The sequence below is a fragment of the Canis lupus genome, chromosome 26 (assembly GCF_003254725.2).
Source record: "Canis lupus dingo isolate Sandy chromosome 26, ASM325472v2, whole genome shotgun sequence".
NCBI classification, from domain to species: Eukaryota; Metazoa; Chordata; class Mammalia; order Carnivora; family Canidae; genus Canis; species Canis lupus.
In genome coordinates, this window is record NC_064268.1 from 15,173,445 (window position 1) to 15,198,337 (window position 24,893).

Sequence of the window (24,893 nt, forward strand, 5' to 3'; positions counted from 1 at the left end):
CCACCCAGGTGCCCCAGGTACCGATTTGGTTCTTATTTGGTGTCCATCCACCTTCATGCCTTTAAAACTCATAACTCCATGAAGGAAGGATTTTTTAAAATAATTTTTATTTAAATTCAATTTAGTTAATAAATAGTGTATTATTAGTTTCAGGTGTAGAATTTAGTGATTCATCAGTTGCATATAACACCCAGCATTCATTACATCAAGTGCCTTCTATAATGCCCATCACCCAATTACCCCATTCTCCCTACCTTCCCTGCAGCCACCCTCAGTTTGTTTCCTATAGTTGAGAAACAATGGTTTCTTATGGTTTGTCTCCCTCTCTGTTTTTATCTTATTTTTCCTTCCTTTCCCTTCTGTTCATCTGGTTTTGTTTCTTAAGTTCCACATATGAGTGAAATCATATGGTATCTGTCTTTCTCTGACTTCACTTAGCATAATACACTCTAGCTCCATTCACATCATTGTAAATGGCGAGATTTCATTCTTTTCAATGGCTGAGATGGGTTCAGGCAGGGAACTTGTGAGAAATGATGATGCTCAGCTCCACACCAGGGCTTCTCATTTCTTTAGTGTGGGCTGGGGGCCCTGCATGGGGAATTTTTGAAGTTCTCTACAGGTAGAGTTGAGATTCCAATCTGCAGGTAAGGTTGAGAAGCATGGAGTAGAGGGATTTCATCTTCCTCCACGCATGATTCTGAACCTCGGCTGCACAGTAGAATCATCTGGAAGCTTCTAGAGTCTGAGCCCATTGGTTTGAGCATGACTCACTGAGCTAATTAATGCCTATCAGATCTTACTAGGTGCCAGCCACTGTACTCACTCATTGAAGCCTTGAGTGATCAGCTCGTCCTGATTTGCTGGTGATTTTCCATCCCAAGAGCCCCTACCCATAGGATGTGAGCAAACCAGGAGGCTTGGTCACCCTATTTAATCCTTCCCAAAACCCACATTTCTTACTGACCTCATTCACTTACTTCACAACAAATCTCTGAGGAAAGTTCTACTGTTAAACCCATGTTACAGATGAAGATACTGAGGCACAGAGAGTATTCGTCATATAGTTAGCGGATGATGGCTACAAAATACCACCCTGACCAGTATTTCACTTCTTCTCAGGACAAGCTATTTGGTTCCACTTTGCAGACAGAGAAAATGAGTTTCACGGAGGGTAATGACACTCCACAGGTTAGATGTTAGATGGGAGGTCTGATCTTCTGATCCCCAGTCTGTTGCATGGCTTCTGTGATGCATGTGAGGATGAAGAATACCCCCTTTTTAGAGGCTTGAGGTTCATTGGCTCTGACACTCCTTTGCATCTGTCAGCAGATTTTGGGCCTCCCAGCCTCTTATCCTGTGTGAGCAGAGTGTAGACTCCATTTCCCAGGGGGCTTTGGGAGCTGCAAGCAAAAAGGCCAACATGATTACTGGCAGTTGGGTGCTGTTCATTTAGAACATCTGCCCTCAGGTCCCCAAGGCCAAGTCTATCAAAGGATATACACCTGTGCCAGGCACTGCCAGACACCGAAATCAGCCTCTTTCCTCTGGGGAGAGATCTAGGCAGGGCTGATCAGGCTGCCGAAATGTCATCTGAGGTGCAGAGTGATGAGGGACATGCAAGCAGAGAGGCAAGCTGTAGGAAGGATTGTTTTAGCAGAAGGTGGTGTTCTTAGGGTAAGTGGGGAGAGAACTGTGAGATACAAATGGCCTGGTTTCTCAACTCAAGGCAGTCAGATTTCTTCTCCCTCCAGAACAGGGACCAGTTGAGTCTTTTGGGAAGAGGGATAGGGCCCCTCCTGCCCTGCAGCAGTTCAGCAGCCTGTTTTGCAGGAAGATTTGCATATCTGAAGCATCAACGCAGGGATTCTCAGTGTATGAGCTGATTCTAAGAGGTAGGAGGACACGCTGAAAAATGTTCATTGTTATGTAATTATATTAATATAATTAGAAAAATATAACAAGGCACTAAAATAGAAGTTCAAGAGGGCAGAGACTTTTGTCTAGTTTGTTCATAGCTGTAGACTCAGGATCTGGGACAGCTTCGGCACATAGTTGGTACCTAATGAATGAATGAATGACTCTCCCAGCACATGTATGGTTTTATCAGAACATGGAATTTGAACTTTGGCTTATAGGATGGATAGGATTTAGTTAGGAAGAAATAAGTGAAACTGGAGGGAGGGAATGATCCAGGTGGGTCTAGGAGGATGAGCAAGGCCACAGCAGCATAACCTCACATCTATTAAAGCTTACTATACGTGAGACACTCAAGCGAGGCACTTTCATTTATGAGCTAATTAAATCCTAATAACAGTCCTCAGAATATCTCCACTTTGCAGATGGGGAAACTGAGGCCCAGACTGGTGAAGTATTTTGCACAAGAATAGGCTGTAGCCCTGGCTTGTTTGTTTACAAGAGTCCTGCAAGGCCACAGGCTCTCAGGCCCATCTGGGGCTCTGTGGCACGTGGAGCATGTGTCCCAGCTTGCAGGAGACCCGGGGCCACCCCAGCTCAGGAGGCGAGGGCCTGACGTCCTTTCTGCTCTCAGCCTGAAGGAGCCCGCTCATCGCAAACCAGGCCTGCTCTCTTTTTAACCCAGCTGCTGTTTTCACAGATTTCCATTTTTAGCTCCCTGGACTGGAACGCAGTGTTCAATGCACTGTAAACCTCAATGTCAGTTTGATTATATGAGAGGCGTGTGTGGGCTCCGGCTCTCTCGTTTCCGTGTGTAATAATAACCCTCCGGATCTCTCACCCCTTTTCTTCCAAGTCCCTCAAAGCGTTTCATAGGTAGTGTCCCATTTAAGCCGCCAGTTCCCCAGCGAGGCAGCTGGAGGCTATTACGTGAAACAGCTTTGGCAATGCTCAGTTCTTTTCGTCTGGAAAGGGTTCTAGTCATCGCTGTCTTAAATTCCCGGGGGAGTAAGGAAAATGCTAAAGGAGGCTGCTGTTTAATGAATGCCTCCTGTATGCGATTTATCTTATCAACCCTGGGAGATGCATCTTTGAATTGCCTATTTTTATGGATGAGAAAAATGGCTCAGAGAGGCGAGTGACTTGCTCAAGGTCACACAGCTAATAATTGGCAGATGATGGATTTAACCCCAGATTTACCTCCAAGGTGTTTGGCTTTTCCACTGCATCACTGATGCTGTGGAAATAAAAGCACAGTCAGATCTTAATTCTCTTGGCTCCTACACCAAGCTAGCCCCTGGCCCTTTCCTCAGAGTTTCAAGTGAGGAAATTATAGGTTGGAAGGATTATTTCTCATCAGTCACAACCATCTCTCACCTTCTTAAAAATATTGAAAGTAGAAAAGTACATGTTTGTTTCTCCTTCCATCCTCATTCATTCACTCATTCATTCATGCGTGCAGCAAGCATTTGCTATTTCCTTTTGTTTGAGCATGGATAGGATGAGATACAGTCCCATGGAGTCTCTTTTCCCAAAGGTCTTGATTTCTGCTAAAGCCCCTGTGTGATCTGGAACAAGTGACTGCATCTCCCTGAGCCCCTCATCTGAAGAATGGGGATATAATGGTTCTTATTTCATAGGGGCTGTGTAGGGAGCCAGTAGCATTTGAGAGTCAAGGAGTGGCTTAGCCTCCTGGGTGGATGTGTGGGCCCAGAGTAGAGTATTTGGGGAGTTGTTTTTGGGACAGAAAGATGTTGTGGGCATGAACTTATGAGTATGGTGACCTCCACTGTTAGGCAGCCCAAACTTAGTATATCTAGGTGCCACACATTGGCTGTTTGGGGGAGGCTGGAAAGCCAAGTTTATTCAAACCAAAAAGCATTGATTGAATACTTACTTGGTAGAGGGGCTGTGGGGAATTGGATTCAAGTCCCCAGCTCTGCCATATGACAGTTGTATGATTTTGGGACAGCTGATGCATCTCTCTGGACTTTAGTTTCTGCTTCTATAAATGGGAAATGATAATGTATGCAGGTTTCTTGTGAGGATTAGAAATGATTTGTAGAGGGTGCCTGGGTGGCTCAGTCAGTTAAGCATCTGGCTTCGGCTCAGGTCCTGATCCTGGAGTCCTGGGATCGAGTCCCACTCGGGCTCCCTGCTCATCAGGGAGTCTGCTTCTCCCTCTGCCCCTTCCCTGCTCATGCTCTTGCTCACCTTTTCTCTCTCAAATAAATAAATAAAAATCTTTTAAAAAGTTTTTTAAAAAGAAATGATTTGTAGAAAGGAGTTAGCATAGTGCCTGGCACCTATTGGTGCCCAGTAAATAGATGTTATTACTAATATTTGTAGGTGCTGATTGAGTTTCTGCAGTATCAAAGAACTTAAAATCTGTGGATTAGATCTTCAGGTATAGCTGGATCCAGGTACTCTTATGATGTCATGCCCTGGTCCCATTCCATACACCCTCAGCTCTGCTTTCATTCGTGTTGGCCTTGCTCCCAGGAAGTTCCTCTCCTCCTGGTGGCAAGTTGATCCCCAGTAGCTCAAGATTTATGTGCTACCCATAAACCCAGCAGAACAAGATCTTTTTCCATATAGCTATAGCAAAGTCTATGGCCTTGAGTCCTATTGGATCATCTTGGGTCATGTCCCATTCTGAACCAATCACTGAGGTTATGGTGGACAAAGTAAGTTGAATGTTATGTCTGGGGCATGTCCCTTGATCACACTGGCAGGTAGGGTCATCAGCTTTAAACAAACCACAGGGACTAAGAGTGGGAGAGGACAGTTCTTCTAAGGGAATGGGTGCTGAACAGGTGTGTTCAGTTGGGTTCTCTCAGGAGAAGACCAGAGATTTGTGTGCATGTAAATGATTAGGAAATGCATATGGGAGAAACTGGTGAGTGGGGGAAGCAGGCTAACAAAAGGCGAGGGAGTCTAGGTAGGGTGTGACTTCAGGTAAAGTCCCAGCCTTGGCCAGATCCTATCAGGAGCTCTGGAATGTAATTTATGCCTCAAGAATATGTCTCACTTTAAGGCACAGCTGGCCAAATGTACCCATGAACCAGTAATTAGCAATGGGCTTCCTTGGGTGTATGAATTCACAGGGACTCCTGGGTCTCTCCCAGTGGGGGACGCGGCTCCAGGACTTCAAAGACACTGCTTTGAAGAAGGTCACAGGTGCAAGGCTTTGGCAGCAATGTATACAGAAGCTTGAAGTTATAAAAGGGGGTCTGGTGTCCACGATGGTGGGGACAATCCACAGCTGTCTGCAATGGAGGGAGATGAAGGAGGAGCGAAGGAGGGGAGGCAAGGGGAGGAATGGGCATCAGTGAGGTGATGGGGAATATGAGAAGGTCTCTCATCCTCTTCTGAGTCGAAGAGAAACCAAAAAGCAGCCTCCTGGCTCCTCTGTCTTTCTGGCACACCATCACTGGCAATAGCCATCCTCACAGTGTCCCTGACCGTCCTCAGCAAAGTGCCGAGAACTCACAGTGCAGAAATAAGCGAGGATGTGATTCAGCAAAGGATGCAGGCAGCTGAGAAGCCAGAGGGGTTGTCTCAGTCCCCTGCTAGATGGATGAGGTTGGCATGAGGTCGTTGGGCCCAGGGAGCCTGGGGTACCTGCCCATGCCAAGGCCTGAACCTCCGGCAGCTGGAGGTCTGGAGGTCCAGAAGTCCTTCGGGCTCATTTAGCCTTTAACTGTCTCCTCTCACCCCTCCAAAGTCCTCTCTGTATATCGGGAGCAGATACCACCCTCACTGTACCAGCTTTCAGCTGTCACCTTCCTCCCCAAGCCATCTGGCACTGGAGCTTTCTGCAGAGGGAGCCGAGAGGCAGTGAGGGAGAAGTAAGTGGGTGTGCCAGGCCAAGTCAGCAGCTTCATCCTCAGGGTCGTGGCCACTGCTCTGCTAATTATTTTGAAGGTGATGAGGTGGTTCAGGCTGGGGATGACAAAGTGAGTCATTTACTGAGCACTTCCTATGTGCCAGGTTCTGTGCTAAGTGCCCCACAGCATGATCTCATGTCATCACACCCAATAGCCATAGGAACTGTCATACAGGGACTCTCCTGGTTATGAGTGATAGAAACCCAGGCTAATCTGGCTCGAGGGGAGAAAAACCTTTTGGCTTGCAAAATGGCAGAGTTGAGGGGAATTAGGCACAGCTGGATTCAGGAGTTTAAATAGTATCACCAGTCTCTTTCCATCATGCCACTGTGCCTTCTTCCATGCTGGCTTCACTCTCAGGCAGCCCCTCTGTTCTGTGATGGCAAGTTGGCCTCTCGCAGTAATAGGGGTGCCAGTAACCAGCTCAGCAAACCTAGTGGGAAGAGTGGGTCTCTTTTCCAGTGGTTCATACCATAATGGTGTGTCATTAGACCAAGTTGGATCTTATATTAATTTCTGAACCAATCACTGTGGTTGGGGGTGGAATATTCTGATCGACCTATTCCCATTTCATCAATGTGTTGATGTGCAACTTGGAATGATGACCTCAGCCACAAAATGAGGATAATGGTGTGTATCTGTGGTGTGTGGAAGTCCCCAGGGCGGCGCCAGGCCCACTGTAGACTGTCAGTAGGTGTTGGCTCTCAGGGCAAGGGTGTATTATTGCATTGATTCTGCATAAGGAAGTGGATACTGCATAAGGAAGTAAGTCAGGCACCAGGAAAAGAAAATTCAAACCAGAGCAGAGAGGGGAGGCTCGAGGAAATGGCTCAGCTGGTGCAGTGCCAGGACCTCATGAAAAGCAATGCATCAGAAATGCTTTGGTTACTCAAGTGAAAAAATCAAATTAAACTTTGCATCCGGGAGTAGGGCTGCTGTAGCCAGGAAACAATGTCAGCTTTGCTGAAAAGGACTGTGGCTCTTTTAGCCTGAGGAAAGCCAGGAGCTGCCAGAGAGCCAGCCTGTTACATTCTCCTGGGGTTGGTCTCTCTCCAGGACGAGGTGTTTCAACATCTCAGGTGGTTCCCTGAGAGCAGCTGTCCCTGTTTCCTCTCTGGGTGAAGCCCCTTCTCCCAGAAGGGGGCTTTGTTTATACCAGGCTTCTCTCACTCCCCAGAGAAAGCCAGGAGGGATGGAGGAGGAGGGAGTCTCAGGAAAGCGGCAAAGAAGGGTTGTGATTTTTTTTTTAAGATTTTATTTATTTATTTGAGAGAGAGAGAAAACATGAGCAGGGCGGAGGAGGAGCAGAGGCAGAGGGAGAGGGAGAAGCAAATTCCCCGCTGAGCAGGGAGCCTGACTAGAAGCTCAGTCTCAGGACCCTGAGATCATGACCTGAGCCAAAGGCAGGCGCTTAACCCACTGAGCTTAACCCACTGAGCTACCCACCCATTTTTCATTTAAAAAATGAAAATAAAAATTGGGGGCTGCAGGATGCTTTGGTCTAATGGAATCTTACTGTGACCTCTAACATGGAGAGTAGATGTGTCAAGGAGACCCTTAGTGTAAACACTCTGGATAGCATTTTTTGCAATATTTAGTAAAGCTCCATAAGCATGGGCACATTCTGTGACCCAGCAATCCACTTGTTGGTATCCCTAGAGAACCAGTCTGCAAACTTTAGTGGGCAGACAAAGCACTGGGAACCTTATTAAAATGCAGATTCTGATGCAGTAGGTCCTATGGGGGCCTGAGATTTGTATTTCTGGTTAGCTCCCCAGTGATGCTTGGACCACAGTTTGACTAGCAAGGCCCAAGGGAACTGTTTCTTAAACTTCTTTGGGTTCTGACTGCCAGTAAGAAATAAATTCTAGATGGCAACCTACAATGCACTTATCTATAATTGAAACAAAAGTTTTATGAAGCAATACTTACCCTTGCTATATGATGCACCCTTAGTCTTTTCTCTTCTCTTTTGTCAAAAACAAAAACAAAAAAACCCACCGCATTGACCACAGAGCCACTGAAATGATTTCATTATTCACCAGCTGGTCTCATGCCACATTTTGAGAAACAGAACCCTAGAGAAATTCTTACACATGCAGACCAGGAAACAGGAAGGCTTGCTGATGCATTGTCTATAATAACAATCACAAAAAATTGGGGGAAAAAACAAAAGAAAAGAAAAGAAAAGAAAAAAAACCCAACAACCTGAAAGTTCTATCCACAAGAGAATTTATCAGGACATTTGTGATAATATGCACATAGTGGAACCGTGAAAAATAAGTGAATTTGAATCACGTGCATTAGCATGTATCTCAAAACCAAAAGTCCAGTAAAAATACAAGCTGAAGGCAGACACATGTTCTAGGATGCCATTTTTTTATGTAGTTTAGAAACAGGCAAAATAATTCTATTTGTTATTTAGGAATTCATACATATGTAATAAAGGTATAAAAGCTCATAAGGGAATGATTAACACCAAATTCAGCAGAGAGTGATTGCCTCTTGGGGGAGAGAGCGGGCAGGGATGGGGTGCCTTTGGGGCTTCATTAGTATATGTAAAGCTTCATTTCCCAAGATGGGTGATGAGTCTATGGTGCTCATTATATTAGTCTCTCCTTTTTTTTTTTTTTTTTACAGGCTTGAGGCATTCCATAATAATTAAAATTTTTAAAAAGAAAGAAAAAGAAAAGAGGGGGGTGCTTGAGTTTAAATTCATTCATAGGGGCTTGTATTAGTTTCCTAGAGCTTCCATAACAAATTATTTAAAAGTCGGTGGCCCCAAACCACAGAAATTTATTCTTGCACAGTTCTGAAGACCAGAAGTTTGAAACCAACATAGGGTTTGTTCTCTCTGGGGGCTCTAAGGGAGAATATGTTCCGTGCCCCTGTTCTAGCTCTTGATAACCACTGGCAACTCTTGGCATGCCTTTGGTGTGGGGCCTCCTTTCTATACTGTTTGTCTCTGACTTCATATGGCCTTCTCTGTATATCTCATATTTCCTTCTCTTTTCTCTTTTTAAAAGATTTATTTATTTATTTTAAAAGAGACAGTAAGTGAGCATGTGCACACATATGTGTGCAGAGGAGGAGCAGAAGGAGAGAAAGAGAGTCTCAAGCAGATTCCCTGCTGAGCATGGGAGCCAGACAGGAGGCTTGATCCCAGGACCATGAGGTCATGACCTGAGCTGAAACCAAGAGTGCCAGATGCAGAATATCAGTCATTGGATTTAGGGCTCACTGTAAATGCAGGATGATCTCATCTGGAGAACGTTAACTCAGTTCTGCAGAGACCCTACCTCGAAATAAATTCACAGGTATCAGGGACTAGGACTTGGGCATATCTTTTGGGGGGACAAATTCAACCCATTATAGGGGTGTAAAGCCCTGCCCATTCAATCCTTTCCCCTTGAATATTATTATTATGATATTGCTTATTTCAATCTGAGCACTGTTAACATTTGGGTTAGAAAAGCCGTGGGGTGGTGGTGGTGGTTCTGTGCCTTGAGGGATGTTCAGTAGCATCCTTTTCCTCTACCCATTAGGTGCCAATTGTAGCTCTAGACATTCATTGCTAAATGTTTCCTGGGTGTAAACATTGTAAAATAAAACTCAGGGCCCCAGTTAAATATGAATTTCAGATAAACAATAAAGTTTAGTATAAGCATATCCCAAATATTTCATGGGACATACTTATATTAAAAGAGGGGATCCCTGGGTGGCTCAGTGGCTTGGTGCCTGCCTTCAGCCCAGGGCGTCCTGGAGTCCTGGGATCGAGTCCCACATTGGGCTCCCTACATGGAGCCTGCTTCCTCCTCTGCCTGTGTCTCTGCCTCTCTCTCTCTCTTTGTGTCTCTCATGAATAAATAAATAAAATCTTTAAAAATAAATAAAAGAGTATTATTGTTAGAACGCCTGGGGGGCTCAGTTGGTTAAAAGTCTAACTCTTGATTTTGGTTCAGGTCCTGATTTCAGGGTCATGAAATCAAATCCCTCATCAGGTTCTGTGCTCAGGAGCTTGTTTAACATTCTCTTTCTCCCTCTGCCCCTCCCCACTCTCTCTCTAAAAAAGAAAAAAAAATTATTATTGTTTACACTGGGCATCCTGTTCTACCCATACCCTCCAACCCCACCACCAAGTCAGGTAACCCTACCTAGGGAGAAAAATTACCCCTGGTTTAGAACAATGAATTGAGGACTGGCATTACAAATTCACATTCACTGAGTGCTTCTCTATGCCCACCACTGTGCTAAGCCATGTTCATACGTTACGTTTACTCCTCGAAACAACCCTGAGAAATAGGTGTTATAATTGCCCCCAGCAAATAAGTAGAGGGATTTGGTTTTGAACCCAGATCCACATTTTCATGGACAGTGTGAGTTGGGTAGGAGAGTGGCAGCCTGGCAGATTGTGAATGCCCCATGTGCTTAGGGGAAAATGGTGCTGATGTCTAAACCATCATGGTATGAGAACAAGACCTGCAGAACAGGATGGCCAGAAGGAAGGATGGCAGGCTACAGGACAATGGGCTAACATGGACAATCCTGGGATATGGGATCATTTGACAAGAAGAGAAGCAGCTGAGTAGCAGGCTGTGGCAGGACGATCATAGTAGCTAGCAGACTGGGCTTGAATGCCAGTTTCACCACCAGGCATGGCCTTGAGTAGATGCTGTAGTGACATTTATTCTGCACTTGATGTATGTTGGGTACTGCTGCTAGTGCTGGGCCATGATCTCATTTAACCCTGAAAATGACTCTCATGGGGTAGGTCTCCTCACACATGAGGTTGCTGGAGGCTTAAGACAGATTAAGAAGCATGCGCCATGTCATGAGCTAGTAAGGGGCAGCGCTGGGATTTCTACCAGGGCATGTGGACTCCAGCAGGCTCAGCTTCTCCTCTCTCCAATGGAAGTCCCATCCCCAGCCTCTTAGGGTTGATTTTAGGGTGAAATGAGTTAGTGTGCCTAAAGCCTGTAGTATCGGGTCTGGCACACAGTAACTAGCAGTGATTGTTATTCAGGCAGGGGAATGAAGCCTGAAGCAGGCTCGGTGGGTTTAGCAGGGATGGGGTCTCACTCATTAATGTTCATTTCATTTTAAAATCAATTTGCAGTGAGAACTTACTACTTGCCAGGCACTGTTCTAGGCTCTGAGCATGCAGCTAAGACTAAGTCATAATCCTTAGGGTTTAGCATTTCCCTACCAAGCCCAGAGCCTCTAGTAGGCCCTCAAGAAATGGCTGCTGAATGAATGACTACATGAATGAATGAATGACTACATGAATGAATGAATGCAGAGAGCAAGGGAGTCCTGCCTTCTTAATGCAGTCATCGATTCCACTACAACTGCCATGGCTAATTCTGGGATAATGGATTAGTACTGTCTTCTAATAAAGGTGATTTCATCCATCTGAAGGATCAGGATAATAATATATTCCTTGCAAAGCTGTTGGGTGGCTTAATTAGCTAATATTTATAAACTGCCTCCAAAGCCACAGATAAAAGCAAGGTAAAAACACCTTGTGCGATTGGTATTAATAATTTACTGTCCCCCTGCACCAGGCCTTTTCGATATTTTTCTTGAGACAGGAAGAGGTAGGGCCTAGTTTGGGGATGATTAAACCCTAGATAAAGATTAGCTACTCTTTTATTAGAGCCAAAACAAGCCCTTTTTCCTCTTTGCAGAGTCTCTCCATTTTTTGTCATACTCAGGTGAGCTGCCTTGTTTGGGGAACATCTGTTGTTGAGATAGTAACTTTCTCTCTTGTGGCTATCATTTCATGCAGGTATGTCCAAATGAAGTCTTCTTGGGGCCTCATCTGGGCCCTATAAAATAGTTAAAGGGCCACAAGAGCATTTGCATTACTAATTGATGATTTGCATACAACTTGAATAACCTCTCGGGTCTGTGAAGTTATATCTTATTTGATTTCTAAAAGCTTCGTCATTTCTATTCATGAGATCTTAAAAGTGGCAAAGATTTCAGACCCTACAAGGAACTCATTTCCCCTGAGTCCTTTGAGAGGTAGACGGTAGGGACATTTATTGAACATCTACTATGTGCCTACAAATTCATTTAATCATTGGAATCACCTAAGGAACTAAAAAATACTTATGCCTAGTCCCCATCCTCATAGATTATGATGTAATTGGGAGTAACTGTTGAGGGGACAGATTTTGAATCCCCCTAGGTGATTCTAAGATGCTGAAAAGACAGAACTATTTGTCTAATTTTCATTAAACACACACAAACACACACACACAAAACATGAACCACCCGTTTCCCCAGCCCCACCACCACCACGTTAAAGGTGTGGAAACTGAGGCTTGGGGCATTAGGGGAAGGCCATTCATAATAATAATGTTCATAGCTGACCATTTTGGTACTTAGGATGTGCCAGACTCTGTGATGAGCACATTGATGTGTATGTGTCTTTTTAAATTCTTGCAATGGCTCTTTGAAGCAGGGATTAATAATATCTTTCTTTTATAGATGAACAAACTGAGTCTCAAAAAGTATGTAATCTTCTCAAGTCTTCTGAACTGGCAAGAGATCATCCACAGAGGAAATGTGAGTGTGCTTAGATTAGGATTAGACTCTGTCAGGATTTGAATTTTTATTCCAACCTCTGGCTTATGCAGGATCCAACTTGTTTGTTCTTTGAAGATCCTGTCTCTGTCTTCTGTGTTTCTCTGAGCTTAGCACAGTGCTGGACTCTTGAAGGCACCTGCAGAATATTTAAAGTTATGGAGCAAATAGGGCTAAGGAGTGGACTTCCCAGGCATTAAGAAGCAAGACTTTTTGACCTGATCAGTTCTTCCTTCCTTCTCTCCAATATTTTTTGAGGTCTGTGCTGAAGACATAAGACAGACAAGGGCTGTTATGTAGCATCTATCATTTGTCAGCCAATGTTGGAGCTTTGAATTAACCAGCAGAAGGTGGGTTTTGCTTTTTTTCTCCCTGTAAAATGAACTGAAGCTGATGTGAGAAAATAGTTTCAGCACACCAAAGGGAAGAATGGTGACTGGTTTATTTATTTATTTATTTGGAGGTTTTTTTTTTCTCCCTCATCTGGAAAGTGGTAAGAGGAAAGAAATTTTATCACATTCATCCAGCCCAGTGTGCTCCAGACTAGTGAGTCATTTGGTGTCATGCTATTCAAACATAAGTTCACTCATTCAGTGCTTTTTGAGCTCCTGCCATGTGCCTGGCACTGTTCTAGGTGATAGAGATATATTATAAAATGAAGTAAAGTCCCTTAATTTTATTTATTTATTTATTTTTAATTTTATTTATTTATTCAGTGAGAGACACAGAAAGAGAGAGGCAGAGACACAGGCAGAGGGAGAGGGAGAAACAGGCTCCATGTAGGGAGGCCAACATGGGACTCGATCCCAGGTCTCCAGGATCAGGCCCTGGACTAAAGGCGGTGCTAAACTGCTGAGCCACCCAGCTGCCCCTTAATTTTATTTTTTAAAGATTTTATTTATTTATTCATGAGAGACACACACACACAGAGAGGCAGAGACATAGGCAGAGGGAGAAGCAGTCTCCCCGTAGGGAGCCCGATGCAGAACTCAATTCTGGACCCCAGGATCACTACTAGAGCCAAAGGCAGAGGAGGCTCAACCACTGAGCCACACAGGTGTCCCTTGGTAAAGTCCCTTGATCCATGATGACCTGAATGATGAGAAAAAGCAAGTCGTGTGTAGATCTTGAGAATAGAGGTGGTGAGAGAGGGAACAGTAAGTATGGAACCCTGACATCTGAATGAGCTTGGTGGGTTTAAGGAACAGTATAGGACAGAATGTGGCTCAGAGTGGATAAAGAGGGGGAGAAGGCATGAGGTAGACAGGGGCCAGATCACGCAATGCCCTGTAGCCATGATAAGGCATTTGAATGTTACTCTGTACCAAATCCTTTACTATGGTTTTTCCTCATGCTTTGTAATAGGACCTTCTGCTTATCTTCCCAGCTGCCTTTTTACTTTAGCTAAGCTGAACTTTTAAACGCTTCCTTGCTGTCTCTCATCTCTGTGCTTTTACACATGCTCTTGCATCTATCTGGAATACTCTCCAAGCTCCTTTTACTCAACCTTTGGGTATTATCTTGGATAGCACCCCTCTAGGAGCTATCTCCTGCCTTCTCATGCTTGGGTTCAACATTTCTTCTTTTTGCTCATTGTCCCCCCTAGGTCCCCCTCTTGAGCTTTATTGAGGCATAATCGACGAAGAGAAATTTTATATATTTAAGATGTACAACTTGATGTTTTGGTATACATATATGTTGTGAAATAATCAGTACAATGAAGCTCAATGTCTAGCCACTGATATTTTGGATGTCACTGAAACAAAGGCACAATGCAGAAAAGCACAGGCAACAAGAGCCAAAATAGACAAGTGGGATTGCATCAAGCTAGAAAGCACCTGAATGGCAAAGAACACAGCAGCATGAAAAGCCAGCCTATGGAATAGGAGAAAATATTTGCAAACCATATGTCTGGTAAGGGTTTCATATTCCAACATATATGAGGAACTCCTACAACTCAGTAGCAAACAACCAAGTAACCTGATTAAAAAATGGGCAGAGGATCTTGATAGATATTTCTTAAATGAAGACCAAAGATGGGACATCTGGGTGGCTCATTGGTTGAGTGTCTGCCTTTGGGTCAGGTCATGATCCTCGGGTCCTGAGATCGAGTACCACATCAGGCTCCCTACAGAGAGCCTGCTTCTCTCTCTGCCTATGTCTCTGCTTCTCTGTGTGTCTCTCATGAATAAATAAATAAAATCTTAAAAAAAAAAGACCAAAGATGACAAGGTGTTGGGGAGCATGTGGAGAAAAAGGAATCTTTTTTTGGTATAGTGTTGGTATGGAATGCACATTGGTGCAGCCACTATGGGAAACAGTATGGAGATTCCTCAAAAAATAAAAAATAGAACTATTTTACCACCCAGGAGTCCCACTTCTGGGTATGACTCTAGCTTTTCATAGCATTTATCACATGATATTTTTATTTGTGTCTCTTTCCCAGTAAGGGTTGAGTTTCATGAAGCCTTGGCCAGTTGTCTTGTTTCCCATTATAACCCTTATGACATTGAGTACTAAATGCACAGGAAATCTTTATTGAGATGAATGAATAGCTGAGTGAGCCTGGAGGTCATGGACAATGCCTAAGATGTTGATTCAGTTCTACAAAATGCTGGGAATTCAAAGATTCCCAAGAATCTAGAACTAAAAACCAGGAGCATTGCTGTTGCATGGGATAGACTCATAAAGTTCAAGAAAGAGAGTGCTGGAATGGAGATTTTATGGGAACATGGAAGAGAGAGCAATTAAGTTGGCCCAGAGCTAGAGATTAAAGAAACTATAGGAAAATAACTGATACTTAACCTGGACTTTCAGAGGTGACTAAGAATTTGCCTGCCAGGAATCTAAGGATGGGGGAGTTGAGGGAGGATCCCAGGGCAGAATAAAAACATGAAGATGAGAATGTGGGTGGCACATTTGGGGACCAGTGATTTGTATGCATACAGGGTTGAGCCTAAGTCTGTATTAGTTGGGATGCTTTGACCTTTGAGTAAAATAAAGCCCTACCAGAAGTGGTTCAAATATCAGGAAAAAATTGTGTTGCATCTCAAGAAGTTAGGAGGGAAGTGATTCCAGATGACTAATTTGGCAGCTCAGTGTCACCAAGGAGTCACTTTTCCTATATTCCCACATTCCTACATTGTCATTCCAGTGAATGAATTTGAGGCTATGTTCTTCTCTGTTGATTTGAATCTCTGTTTTTAATCAGTGAGGGAAATATTTTCCAGAAGGCCTGTCCCAAGTCCCATTGGCTAGGCCTGTGTCACATGTCTAAGCCTAAGCAAGTTCCTGGAAAGGGACAAGTGCCCACCATAACTGACTTAGGTCAAGCAAGACTTACATCTGCACCCAGGACTGAGGAGGGGCATGCAGCTGCTCAATTAAGGAGCAAAATCAAGGTCTTTAACAAGAATGGGAGGGCAGTGGGTCAGGCAGCCAATTTTTGGCCACCATGGAGACCTGGAGCACCTGTGCTCTGTCCAGGGTCTCTGCTACCACTGGGTCCAGCCCAATGTTGCCATAAGGGTGAGGACCTAGTGTTGCCAGACATTATAATTAAAAAAAAAATCCAGAACTCGAGATTTTTTTAAAAAGATGATTTATTTTGGCAGGGAGGAAAGGCAGAGGGAGAGGGAGAGAATCCTCAAGCAGACTCCCTGCTGAGTGTGGAGCCTGATTCAGGGCTTGATCCCAGGACTCCAAGATCATGACCTGAGCTGAAATCAAGAGTTGGACCTTAACAGATTAAGCCAGCCAGGTGCCCCTAGGATATTTTTATGTGAAATCTTAGGATTTCTAAATGTTGGCAACTAATTTAAATTAAAAAAAAACTTTCATTCAAATAAAATGTTTATGGGTCAGACATGTACAGATTCTAAAGGGAAAGATCTCCTTCATCATGCCAATTTTCTCCCTGTCTCCAGAAATGAACACTGTTAGCATTGTATGTATCATTCTGGATCTTTCTTTTTTTTTTTTTTAATTAAAAAAATTTTTTTTAGGGGGGCTTGGGTGGCTCAGTGAGTTAAGCATCTGCTTTTAGCCAGGGGTCCTGGGATCAAGCCCCCTGTTGGGCTCAGTGGAGAGTCTGCATCTTCCTCTGTCTACTGCTCCCCCTGCTTGTGTTCTCTCTGTCTCTCTCTGTACATGTATACAGTTTTTGGTATGTGTGTGGTGCACATATGTTTAACCTCAAGGGGATTTTATTATGTATATTGCTTTAAGGCAAACTCTTTTCACTTAACAAGAGGTCTTAGAGATCCTTCCATGTGAGTGCATAGATTTGTGAATGATACATGAGAGAGAGAAAGATTCATGTCAAGTATGACTGTTTAGAAAACATGGTCTGAGCATCTGCCTTTGTTTGGCTCAGATCATGATCCCAGGGTCTTGGGATCGAGTCTGCTTCTCCCTCTGCCTTCCCCCTGCTCATGATCTCTCTCTCACTGTCTCTCTCTCAAATAAATACATAAAATCTTTAAAAAAGAGAGAATGAAAATGCTGATCCTTACCACAGCCATGAAAGGAACATTCCTTGGCCCTCCAGTGTGAAAATCCCTTCATGGGAATTCTTTTGTTTTTAGATGGGGTGGTGGCTTTGTCCGTCAACTTGGTTAATATGAACTACTTGCCCCAGAATACTTTTCCTGTTTGTTTCAATATCGGGTGAGCCTCCAGGTAGATTCTTGGGGGAGGATATAGGGGAGCTCATACTTGTTCCTGCTGATCTGCTTAATCATGCGGGGCGGCGGGGGGGCGGGGCATGATGAGCAGCATCTGGGCCTGCAAACTGCTTTACCTTCAGCACCTGCCACTCCTGGGCCAGGTGTGTGTGTTTAGGTGTGCAGGTGTGTGTGTGTTCAGCTCTATGACTAAGGGCTCTGCTTCCTCAGGATACTCACACCACTAATACCAGAGGCACCAGGAGCCTGGTTTCAATCTGCCTTCATGGTGTTCCAGCATGTTCTTAGATCCCTCTTCTCTTTCTGACTGCCTGCCTGAGGACTTCAAGGTCCAGCATGAGATACGAAGACAATAGCCTTACAGCAACTGCCTAATCAGCCCTCACAATTGCATGAAGCTAATTCCTTGCAACAAATCCCTTTTGTTTTACATATATTTATATATAATATCTACACATACAAAATCTATATCATTATGTATATTTAAAACGTATGTGTATATCTACATATTTTTTTAACATGTGAAAATTTATCTATCATCTCATAGTGGTTTTGCTTTTCTGGTTGAACCCTGGTTGATACAGAAGTATTTCCATCAGAATAACAACAGGAACTACAACAAGAAACACTAATGGAGTGTTTTTTAAGTGTCAAGACTGTGCAGGGTACTTTATGTATATTGTTTTATTTAATCCTCACAGTAATTCTAGAAGCGAGGGCTATCATTCCCATTTTACATGCAAATAGCATGGATTTAGCAAAGTTAAGTACTTAACTGCCATCATAGAGCTACAGAGTGGCAGAGCCTGATGTTAATCTGGGTTTGTCTGACTCCAAAGCCTGGGCTTTAAACCATCGAACTATACTACTTCCCTTAAAAACCAATTCTAGCCAGATTTCACATTAGGAATATAGTTTATGGACATTCTGAGGCATGAACATTGGGGTACCCTCCCACTGCAGAGGAAGAGAAGAGAGTGTGCTTGCTTTGGAAACAGCATGTGCCTTGAACTTGAGGTTCACGATGTCTTTGAGAATCTGGTTTAGAGGCAAGTGTGGTGTTCTTGCTCACTTATAAAACAGGCCCCCTGTTTTGTTTCCTGGGAGTCCACTCAGGTTCTTTGAACAAAGTATGATATGTGTACCACTGGGTATGCACAGGGTAACTTGATATCACTGAACACTACATACAGTTGAATAACATATTTTCCTTTCAAATGATTTGCCTACTGATTGTAGAGGTGAAAAAGTATTAACACAGTGCTAATATGTTTCTAACACCTCTCTAACATTGACTAGTCTACCTTTGAACAAGAAAAGAAAGCAGGGCATAGCCTGAGAGTCTCCAGGGGCAACTGTAGCTATAGAGAATTTAGTAGAATTGGGTGCATTCTATTTATTTTTTTGCAGTTAACTTCTAAGAATGGCAAGGAATAGTGTTTTTTTTTAATGTTGATATGCTAGAATTTGTAAGTTAGAATTTTACTAAAAAGATATGAGTCAATTTAAAGAAATACTATAATAGTGCCTATGGTTTTGAAGAAAACTGTTAAGGTGATAAAAAAACTGAACTTTGTGAAGCAATGGTTGGATCAACATGAGGAACCAACCAAGTGATATTACTTTCATTGTTCTAGTCCTGTTGATGTTTCTAGGCCCACTCCAAACCCATTATAGTAGTTGTTCAGTAAGTATTTGTTGAATGAATAAATGAGTCCTTCTTGAAGGACTCATCTCAGCCCCTTTCAATTATAGGGACTCCTCCCATCTGGAAACTCACAGCACTTACTGGGCTAGCACTCATTCAGTAAGCATTTTTTGGATACCTACAGTGTGCCTGGTATCAAGAATGTCATAGCCAAACAAGATGCCAAATATTGGGCAATTTAACAAGTATGTTGTGTGATGGTGCTTATATATTTTATTATAAAACTTGTATGGTAATGTGTACCTTTTCCTGTGCAGACTCTGTTGTCCATATTAATTCTAACCGTAAAGCCAGGGTCCAAGTGACATATTGAGAATGTTAGGGGAAATAGAAAGAAAAAAGAAAGACAAACAAAAAATGAAATGGTGGTACAGCTAGGCCTATACTGTCCAATATGGTAGCCACTAGTTGCATGTGGCAGTTGAACACATGAAATACAACTAGTCTTAATGGAGATGTGCCCTGAATGTATATTGCATACTGGTTTTTAAAGGCAGTATGAATAAAAGATCTAAGATATCTTGTTTATACTTCTCTGTATTGTAACATGTTACAATTATTATATATGGTATGTATTGGGGTAAATGAAATATAATATTAAAATGACTCTCAACTATTTATTTTTTACTTCTTTAACATGGCCAGGAGAAAATTTAAAATTATGGATGTGGCTCACATTTTCTTTCTATTGAACAGTACTAATAGCTAGACTGTAGGGCCCCAAAGGATAGATAGCTTGTCTTCTTGTTTTACCACTGTGTTTCCAGCATCTAGCACAATACTTGGACATAGCAAGTGGTCAGTAAGCTTTTATTAAACCACATGTGAGTGATGCAGTGGTGTGATATTGTGATTTATAATAGCAAATATATGCTCCGCCTTAGTCCTGTTCCCAGCACTGAGCTCCTAAAAACCCTTAGTTCCTAAGTGAGGAGAGCCATTAAGGTTTTCTTTTGTTATCTTAATAAGTGACTTTTGGACTCAACCTCAAGATAGGGGCTGGTTGCCTGGAGAACCAACCAGATGATTTAGAGGGTCAGAACTTTCAATACCAGCCCCCCTCCCACCTCCACCTCTGGGCTTGGGAGAGGAGAGGGGCCAGAGGTTGAATCAATTGCCAATAGCAATGATTTAATCAATCATGCCTATGTAATTAAGCCTCCTTTAAAGACTCAAAAGGACAGGGCTCAGAGAATTTCTGGGTTGGTGAACAACATGGATATTTGTGGAGAACGGTGCCCTTTGAGAGGGCATGGGAGCTCTGAGGCCTCTTCCCATACCTTGCCCTATGCATTTCTTCCATCTGGCTCTTCCCGAGTTATAGCCTTTTATAATAAGCTAGTGATCCCAGTAAGTAAAATTTTTCTCTGAGTTCTGTGAGCTGCTATGGCAAATTAGTTGAACTTCTGATTTATAGCCAGTGGGTGGGAATTACAGGTAACAATCTACACTAGCGACTGGTGTCAGAAGTGGTTGGGGGCAGTGAACCCTTAACCTGTGAAACCAATTATTATCTCCAGGTAGATAGTGTCAGAATTGAGTTGAATTATTGGATGTGTTGTTGGATTTGTGAGGGGGGGGGGGAGGGATGCCTCCCTAGACACACAATGGAATTGATACCAAGAGTCCTAATTAAAAGACATAGAAGCTGCTTCAACAATTGCTTTAGTATACAACTAGCATTGCTATTTTTCACACTTAACTAATTTTTTTCTGCAAATCTTTAAGAATTCTACTTTTTTTTTAAAGTGCCTCAGATAATGATTTAATTTAGATTTAACAAGCCAGTTATTGCAGGTCAATTAAGTGCCACTTTATGATTTAAAACCTATTTATTCAGATTAACAACCATTAAATGGTTTTTATCACACCTCTTTTTAGTTAATACTATTTAAAACTATTTGCAGTTATTTAAAACATCATTTCACATCCATGGACACTTAAATCTTTTAAAGTCAAGATGATCTGTTTTTTTTAAAAAATCTCTCTGGTCATTTGTAACCCGATTTATTATAGAAGAATGTAGAAGATATAATTTACTAAGAAGCAAAATTAACTAAAATACATGTGAAGCTTCTCTAGACAATATAAGGTGACCAGGAAGTTGACAGAGTTGACTGGGCAGTGAGCTCATATTTAAGTATTAGTATTTTTTAAATAATAGTTTTCTTGAGCACCCTTTTTAAAAAAGATTATTTGTTTATTTATTAGAGAGAGAGGGGACAGGTGTGGGAGGGACAGAGGCAGAGAGAGAGGCAGAGAATCCCAAGCCAACTCTGCAGTAAGCTTGAAGCCCAATGTGGGGCTGGATCTCATAACCTATGAGATCATGACCTGAGCCAATATTAATTCAGTGGTTTTTGGTATATTACAGAGTTATGCAAAGATTACCATTTTAAATTCTAGAACATTTCTTTCATTCCAAACAGGAAATCCCTTACTTATTAGCAGAAAGTCCTAATTCTCATATCTCTCCATGCCCCAGCAACCACTAGTTGACTTTCTGTGCCTATGGATTTGCCTATTCTGGACATTTCATATAGGTGGCAGTAGACAATATGTGACTATTTGGCTTCTTTACCTGGCATAATGTATAATGTTGTAGCATGGGTCAGTATTTCCTTTTTTTTTTTTAAATAGAGCTGTGTGGGGGTGAGGGAAGGGGCAAAGAGAAAGGGGTACAGGGAGAGAGAGAAAGAGACAGAGAGAGAAAGAATCTTAAGCAGGCTCCATGCTCAGTGCAGAGCCTGATACAGGGCTGGATCCCAGGACTCCAAAGACATAACTTGAGGCAAAATCAAGAGTCCGAGGCTTAACTGACTGAGTCACTCAGGCACCCCTTTTTATTTCTGAATAATATTTCATTGTGTGGATATATCACATTTGTTTATCTGCTCATCAGCTAATGAACATTTGGGTTACGGAAAAGTAATACATTATAAAAATTACATGCTTTATAACAAATTTCACATGATGTATATGTGTTCTAATAATGACCATGAATATTTGTTGAGCACTTATTTCTTACCAGGTATTCTAAATGCTTGTATGTTTTAGCATATTTATAATATTCACAACCCTATGGGGGGGGTGGTCACCATGACCTCCATCCTTCTTTTTTTTTTTTTTTTAAGATTTTATTTATTTATTTATGAGAGACACAGAGAGAGGCAGAGACATAGGCAGAGGGAGAAGCAGGCACCTTGCGGGGAGCCTGATTTGGGACTTGATCCTAGGATCCTGGGATCACCACCTGAGCCAAAGGCACTCAACCCCTGAGCCACCTAGGTGTCCTGTTATTCTTTTGGGGAAATAATTCTTATCCTTATGGGGAAACTGGGAAATGGGAATATTAAGTTACTTATCACAAGATAAATAGCTAGTATGTTATTCAAACCGAGGAAGACTGACTGCAAAGCCTGCACTTTATTTTTCATTTACAAAATTATAATATAAAGAACTGACTTGGGATCCCTGGGTGGCGCAGCGGTTTGGCGCCTGCCTTTGGCCCAGGGCGCGATCCTGGAGACCCGGGATCAAATCCCACGTCGGGCTCCCGGTGCATGGAGCCTGCTTCTCCCTCTACCTGTGTCTCTGCCTCTCTCTCTCTCTCTGTGTGACTATCATAAATAAATAATATAAAATAAATAATAAAATAAAAAAAATAAAGAACTGACTTTTGGGGAAAGAGAAGCATACAGTTCTATGAATGTTAACACATATATATTTGTATAACCACTACCACCACCATCAGATACAGAACTCTTCCATAATCCCAAAATACTCTTTTGTGTCCCATCTTGACCCATCTTAACTTTTGGATGATGACACCACCAGTTAACCGGGGAACTAGATCTGGGCAATTGGAAGCTCACTACTCTTCCTCCATCCTTGGAATGTAGATCTCACCCACTTAAGATGTTAAGACTATGTAGACCAGGTCTGTCATGGAATCTTATAGTTAAGGCTCCTAGATAAACTTTTAAGGTTTTGGTGGGTTGTGTAGGAATCTACTTGGCTTTTGGCCACCTGAAACAAGCCTCTTAAGTAAGTTCCCTTGTTTATTAAATCTGCCACCTACCAATCTGGAGTGACCCACCTTTCTTCAACTTCCCCTTGCCCCAAGAGTCCAAGGACCAGTTTGCAAGCCCAAACTAACCCCATTGGTGACCACTGACCTATTCTCCATCCTATAGTTTTGTGGTTTTTTTTTTTTTTTTTTTTTTTTTTACAGAGACTGTCATGTGAATGGAATCATGTAGTAGGTAACTATTGAGACTGGCTTATTTCAGGCAACATAATGCCTTTTAAAAAATTATTTATTTATTCAAGAGAGAGAGAGAGAGAGGCAGAAGGAGAAGCAGGCTCCATGCAGGGCGCCCGACATGGGACTCAATCCCTGGTCTCCAGGATCACGCCCTGGGCTGAAGGCAGCGCTAAACCACTGAGCCACCCAGGCTGCCCAACAAAATGGCTTTTAGATTGGTGCAAGTTGTTACAGATGATAATAGTTCATTCCTTTTGATTGCTGAGTAGGATTCAATTGTATGGCTGTGCTACAATTAGTTTATCCAGCCACTTAAATAAGAAAGACATGTTAATTGAGGCATAACATTTCAAGCAGAAAGTGCACAAATATATGGATACCAACTGGTGAGTTCATGAACAAACCATGTAAGCACCTCCCAGACTAATAACTAGAATCTTGCCAGTGCCTTTATGCCCTCTTCCAGGTAACCTTACTTCTGTTTTTACTTCTCTCTCCATAGGCTACTGTGGCCTATTTTTGAACTTTATAGATATGGGCTCATATGAAATTTGTTCTTCTATCTGGGTTCTTTTGGCCAATATTATGGTTGCAAATATATTCATGTAGCTGTAATTTATTCTTATTGCCCTATAATATTCCATTTAAAAATATATTACAATGTATTTCTTCATGTTGCTGCTGATGGACATTTGAGTTGTTTCTGGTTTGGGGCTGTTTTCAGGAGTAGAGTTGCTGGATGATAGGGTGTATGTATGTTCAACTATATTAGATAATGCCAAACACCTTTTCCAAAGTGAATGTATCAATTTTCATTGTACTAGCCACTAGTGAGAGTTCTAGTCACTCTGTTTCTTTAACGACACTTGGTATTGTCATTTTAAAAGGATTAAGCTCTTTTGGCATGTGTACAGTGGTGTCTCACTGAAATTTTAGTTTGCATTTCCCTAATGATGAATGATATTGAATATTTTATGTTTCCTGATTATTTATATATTCTTTGTGAGGTGCCTGTTCAAGTCTTTTGCCCATTTAAAAAATGAATTGTCTGGCAGCCCCAGTGGCTCAGGGGTTTAGCGCCACCTTCAGCCAGGGGCGTGATCCTGGAGACCTGGGATCCAGTCCCACATCGGGCTCCCTGCATGGAGCCTGCTTCTCCCTCTGCCTGTGTCTCTGCCTCTTTCTCTGTCTCTGTGTTTCTCATCAATCAATAAATAAAATCTTAAAAAAATAAAAAATGAATAGTCTATCTCTTTTCTATTGATTTGTATATTTGATGGTGTATATTACAGCTATGAGGCTTTTCTTAGTTATGTGTATTGCAAATATCTTTCTCTACCCTGTGGTTTGCCCTTTCACCTCTTATGAGGTGTTTGGTTTTTTATTTTTAAATTGTAGTAAAATATAAACACATACAACTTATTATTTTTACCATTTTATAGTACAATTCAGTGACTTTGTGTACATTTACAATGTTGTATAAGCACATTCCCCCCTGTCAGGTTCCAGAACTTTTTCATCACTCCAAGGAGGAAACTGACTAAGCACTCACTCCCCATTCTTTTCTCCCCCAGCCCCTGGCAATCACTAATCTACTTTCTGTCTGCATAGATTAGTCTATTCCGGACATTTCCTATAAATAGAATCATATAATATGTGGCCTACTGTGTCTGGCTTCTTTTACTTCACATACTGTTTTTTAGGTTTATCTAAGTTGTAGCATGGATCAATACTCAATTTTTTGTGAGTCATTGGGGAAATGCAAATCAAAGCCATAAGGAGATACCATATCACATCCACTTGGATGACCATAATAGAAAGAAAGAAAAACAAAA

The 24,893-nt window shown here is 42.4% G+C and overlaps 1 long non-coding RNA gene across 1 annotated transcript in view; it reads left to right on the forward strand.

Annotated features, from left to right (window-relative positions):
• The first annotated feature begins 12,308 nt into the window (after positions 1-12,308).
• Positions 12,309-24,893, forward strand: part of LOC125753718 (uncharacterized) — a 52,271-nt gene continuing 39,686 nt past the window's right edge. The window contains exon 1 of the long non-coding RNA XR_007406167.1: positions 12,309-12,380. This is a non-coding gene — a long non-coding RNA (uncharacterized LOC125753718). The remainder of the gene's footprint in view (positions 12,381-24,893) is intronic.